Below are 6,000 nucleotides of genomic sequence, written 5' to 3' on the forward strand. Positions count from 1 at the left end.
CCACCGGCATGTCTCTGTAGCTCCTAGGCGGAGGAGCCAGAGGCCTCCGCGCACTGCCCACGCCCGCAAGTGCTGCCCCCACAGCTCCCATTGGCTGTGCTTCCCGGCCAATGGGAGCTGTGGAACTGCCGCTTGTGGTGGGAGCATGCGGATCCCCCCTGGCTTCCTCTCCCCTGAGGATCATCAGGGTCATCAGTGGGAGCCAGGAAGTTCTCCCCCTCAGGTAAGCATTGCCCCCACCCCAACACCCTGCCCCAGCCCTGAGCCCCCTCTCCCCCCAGCACCTGTGGGGTCCTGGGTCGTGTGCCACTGCCCGTCCCCCACCAGCACCAGTGGGGGTCCCGGGCCACCCCTGCCCAGCACCCGAGGCCCCTGGCCCAAGTTTTATTTAGGGGTATATAGTAAAAGTCATGGACAGGTCACGGGGTATGACTCTTTGTTTACTGCCCGTGACCTGTCCATGATTTTTACTAAAAATACCCATGACTAAAATGCAGCCTTAACGCCAATATGTAATACATCACGGGGCTAAATGTCTGGGAGGGGGAAGATCTATGAAACTGAAGGAGAACATCGGCACAAGAACCAGTGTGGAGAAACTGGCCATAGCTGGAAATTTTAACCACTAAAGGAGAGAGGCTGTGGAACAGCCTCTCACTAGGAATTGTGGGGGCTGTGATCCAGGAATTTCTTGATTCCAGCTGGTGGTGGTGGTGGGGGGAGGAGGGGCTAGAGTTTCACAGTCAGAGGTATGCACATACCAAAAGGTGGCATGTGAGGACTCTACCAAGACCCCCAAAACCACTGGTCATCTTAGTTGTTGCGAAACGTACGTATGGATCATGTTTAAGGAATAACGTATCTGTGCTGAAAATGATGTTCTGAAAGCCTGTGAAATACGGCAGGGCCCCATGTTATGAAAGAATTGGACTTGACATAATTCGGTTGTGTATTGAGCCACCATTACCTGGAAGTGAGAACACCATGGAGTCAGGAATAATTTGGCCTTTGTCTAAGTAGAGCAGACAAAACAGCTGCACAGATTCAGTGTTGCTACCAAGGATAGATAAAGTAACAGATTCACAGGAAAGGAAGGGAATGTGGATTGCTAACCCTGAATCTGGGTGTCTCTGACTATGAGTCAGGGGCGGCTCTAGTAATTTCGCCGCCCCAAGCACGGCGGCACGCCGTGGGGGGTGCTCTGGCGGTCGCCGGTCCCGCGGCTCCAGTGGACCTCCTGCAGATGTGCCTGCGGAGGGTCCGCTGCTCCCATGGCTCCGGTGGAGCATCCGCAGGCACGCCTGCGGGACGTCCACCGGAGCCGCGGGACCAGCGGAACCCTCCGCAGGCACGCCTGCGGGAGGTCCACCGGAGCTGCCTGCCGCCCTCCCGGCAACAGGCAGAGAGCCCCCTGCGGCATGCCGTCCCAAGCGCGCGCTTGGCGCGCTGGGGTCTGGAGCCGGCCCTGCTATGAGTGCTTTTGTTTGGAAGTTGCTTTACTGATAAGTAGAATTATTAGTTACTTTTGGTGTTGCTAGGGAAATTGTAAACCTATTAGGGGTTATTATAAGTTATGTGCTTGGCTTTGAACAACTGATACAAAGATTAGAGTGTGTACTTGGGAGAAGTTTGGAGAGAGATTTCAACAAGCTAGGATACTGGCTTCCAACTCCGTAGCGGCTAGGAGGAAGGCTGGCCACTGGAAACTTGCTGCTTTAGACCCAATAAAAACAAGGATTTGGGAGTGAAAGCACTTTTGTGTGTACCAATCATTTATCAGATGGAGGAGCTGTGTCCCCAGGGATTTATGTCCTGAAACTGCCTGGGAAACAAAGATTACCATAGTTTTGGGTTCAGAAAACCCTGGGTAACACCAAGAGGGCAATAAACATGCTTCTTTCTCTCCAGCTGGCCATTATTGGATTGGGGCTTGTCCGCTTGTCACAGACCCAGCTGAGTGCTAATCAAAAGATTGTGGAATCAACAGGAAAGAGGCACACAGGAAAGTCATGAGTAAAGACAATGGTTTTGGGGGCTATGACCCTGATACACTCTGGATCTTTTCCACTGGAGAGGCAAGCTGACAGCATGTCCTGTCTTGGGAATGGAAAATCACAGCCAAGTGTGTCTTTAAGATGCTGGCAGGATTTTGGGTAAGCTTTGCCCTTTGAGACACAACAGTAACTAATTCATAGATTCATAGATTCCAAGGCCAGATGGGACAATTGAGACCATCTAATCTGAACTCCTGTGTCACACACACCAGAGAGTTACCCTCAAATAATACCTAGAGTAGATCTGTTAGAAAAACATCCAATCTTGAGTTAAAAATTGTCACCGATGGAGAATCTGCCATGCCCCTTGGTAAGCTGTTCCCATGGTTAATTATTCTCACTGTCAAGAATTTACCCTTATTTCCAGTCTGAATCTGTTTAGCTTCAGCTTCTAGCTGCTGGATTGTGTCAGACCTTTCTCTGCTAGATTGAAGAGCCCATTATTAAATATTTGTTTCCCATGTAGGTACTTATAGATGGCAATCAGATCACCCCTTAACCTTCTCTGTGTTAAGTGAAATGGATTGAGCTCTTTGAGTCTATCACTATAATGCATGTTTACTAATCCTTTAATCATTCTCGTGGCTCTTCTCTGAACCCTCTCCAGTTTATCAACCTCCTTCTTGCAAAGTGGGCTCCAGGACTGGATGCAGGATTCCAGCATCGATCACACTACAGCCAAATACAGAAGTACAATAACCTCTCTGCCCCTACTCAGGATTCCCCCACTTATGCATCCCAGGATCGCATTAGCACTTTTGGCCACAGCATCACACTGGGAGCCAGGGTTTAGCTGATTATCCTCCAGGATAAGTAAGTCTAGTTACGCAAGTCTGAAATGTGTGTTAGGTTTTTATTTTATATGTAACCATCTGTTTCCAATATTTCTACTTGCTGTCATTTGAATTTCAGTGCTTTGTTAAATAAATTTGTTTCCACTATAAACATATCTATGTGCTGTTTGCAGCGTTGGTCCCAGGATATGAAAGAGAGAAGCTGGATGAAGCACTATCTTTGATTGCACCAACTTCTGGTGGGGGAAAACACAAGATTTTGAGCTTCCCAGAGCAGAAGATGAACTCTGTGAAGCTCAAGAGTGTCTCGTCCACCAACAGAAGTTGGTCCTGTGAAAGGTACTACATTACCCACTATGCCTCATAGACTTTAAGGTCAGAAGGGACCATCGTGATCATCTAATCTGACCTCCTGCACGCTGCAGCTGAGAGAACCTCACCCACCCACTCCTGTAACTGACCCCTAACTTCTGGCCTCAAATCATGTTTAAAGACTTCAAGTGACAGAGAATCCACCATTGACTCTAGTTCAAAGCAGCAAGTGACCCATGCCTCATGCTGCAGAGGAAGGCGAAAACCCCTCAGAGTCTCTGCCAATGTGACCTGGGGGAAAATTCCTTCCTGACCCCAAGTCTGGTGATCAGTTAGACCCTGATCATGTGGGTGAGACCCACCAGCCAGACACCTGGGAAATAATTCTCTGTTGTAACTCAGAGCCCTCCCCATCTAGTGTCCCATCACTGGCTGTTGGAGATTTTGCTGCTAGCAGTCACCAATGGGCTCCATGCCATTGTGAGCAGTCTCATCACACCATCTCCTCCATAAACGTATCAAGCTCACTCAGGCTTGAAGCCAATTACGTTTTTTGCCCCCACTGCTCCCCTTGGGAGGCTGCTCCAGAACTTCACTTCAAACCTTTGCCTAATTTCAAGCCTAAACTTTCTGATGGCCAGTTGATATCCCTTTGCTCTGTGTCTGTTTCACATGTAAGTGCTGTGTGTTCCGTGGGGGCAGTGATGGGTAAACTGGGGTGTGCTGGGGAGCACCTGGGGGAGCACGGGGACGCTCGGCAGACTTGGGGGTTGGTGTGTCCTGTTGCTGATTGAAGAGAGGCAGTGGGGCCGGCATAGGCTGAGAAGAGGGTTCTTGCGTTGCCCACAGCTGGGGGAGTCGGGGAGCTGGCCTATGGCCAGGGACGATGTGTAACTCTTGATGGTGGTGGGGCACAATTCTGGGGTGGCACATAACCACCCCACACGTTGCCTCTGGGCTGAGGAGCAGCAGCAGAGCCAGGAGCGCCAGGACAGTGGTGAGCGAGCACCCTGGGAGCATCTCATGCAGACGGGCTCCATGGGCAGGGGCCAGCTCCAAGGGTCCGGCATGGGGCTCCTTTGGGGGAGAGGCAAGAGGTGTGCTGCCCGCCCTGTCTGAGAAGCGCACGGCCATGCAGAGGCGGCCTGGCTCAGGGAGCAGGGCAGGGAGGGCTGCCGGGCAGCCAGTCAGCATCCCATTTCCTACAATGCGGAGGCCAGGGGCCTGAGTGGGCTGGGTGGCTCCCACCAGCTTCTGATCTGCCAGCTCCTGGCAGGAGGTGACGGTTTTGGGGCAGACCCCTCAGTTTGAAAACTACTGTGCTAAATGGAAGGCAGAAATCTGCGGGGGAGGCATGTGACCTGGTGTGCCCCCCTCCCCCACACATTTCCTCTGCCTAGGGCAGGCATCATTTAATTCGTTTCAGAGAGATATTGACAAATTTATGAGTGGGACTGCACGATGGGGCTTCTTGTCATGGTGGAGGGCAGGGTTCGGCAGCATTGGGGGGTCCCTTCTGGTTTATGTCTGATGTTCCTAGACTCTCATGCTTCAGGGCTTCAGACAGTCACCTGCAGGGGTCAGGAAGGGATCCACCCCCATCTCTATTCTGGGTTATGATTTTTCTCCTGCCTCTGAAGCACTGGGGGCAGCCACGAGGGGACACCAGGCCATGTGGGCCAGGGCTCTGCAGCGGCACCCAGCTTTCTGTCCTTGGGGTTGCTTGGCTGGCTGGTTCTCACCCACATGCTCAGGGTCTGGCTGATCACCATAGGTGGGCTCAAGAAGGCATTCCCCTCCCCCTCCCAGCTCAGATTGGCAGGGATCTTGGGGGATTTTTTACCTTCCTCTACAGTGTGTGTGTGTGTGGGGGTGTGTGGGTCACTTGCCAGGTTATCTGCATATTTCTCACTTAATCATTGCCCTGCTATTGCAGGGGCCTTGGGCACCGGTGGACCTTGGTTCCTCCTATTCTCTGCCTGTGGTACATCGTAGTCCCGTCTCCTGTGAGGTGTAACTTTGGTCTCATTTTGGTGATTGGGTTGAGTGTGGGGGTGCTGGGGGATGTTGGGGGATTGTGATGTACAGGTGGTGAGGTACCCCCCTATGGCTCCAGGATTCTCTATATCAGTGGCTCTCAACCTCTCCAGTCTACTGTACCCCTTTCAGGAGTCTGATTTGTCTTCCAAGTTTCACCTCACTTAAAAACTACTTGCAGACATAAAAATACGAAACGGTCACAGACACACTAGTACTGAAAAATTGCTTCCTTTCTCATTTTTACCATATCATTATAAATAGGGCTGTCGATTAATCACAGTTAACTCAGGTGATTAACTCACAAAAATTAATCATGATTCATTGCAGTTTTAATTGCACTGCTAAACAACAGAATACCAAGTGAAAGTATTCAATATTTTTGGATGTTCTTCTACATTTTCAAATACAGCAAAAGCACTGTTATTCGGCATGTTGGAGGAATGGGGGGTGCCGGTAAGTCAATAATTCCGGTTAACTAAGAGGGATGGAGTTTGGGTGTGGGAGGGGGCTGAGGCGCAGGAGGGGGTGTGGGGCATGGGCTCTAGGAGGGAGTTTGGGGGTGGGAGGGGGCTCAGGGTACGGGGTTGGGGTGTGGGAGGGGTTTCAGGGTGCCAGATCCAGGTGGCGCTCACCTCGGGCGGCTCCCCGCAAGCAGCGACATGTCCCTGCTGCTCCTAGGTGACGTGGCTTCCTGGCCAATGGGAGCTGCGGAGACAGCGCTCGGGGAGGGGGCAGTGCATGGAGCACCCATGGCCATTCCTCCGCCCAGGAGCAGCAGGGACATGTCACCACTTCTGGGG

This window comes from Mauremys reevesii, linkage group 24 (genome assembly GCF_016161935.1).
Source record: "Mauremys reevesii isolate NIE-2019 linkage group 24, ASM1616193v1, whole genome shotgun sequence".
Classification (NCBI taxonomy): Eukaryota; Metazoa; Chordata; order Testudines; family Geoemydidae; genus Mauremys; species Mauremys reevesii.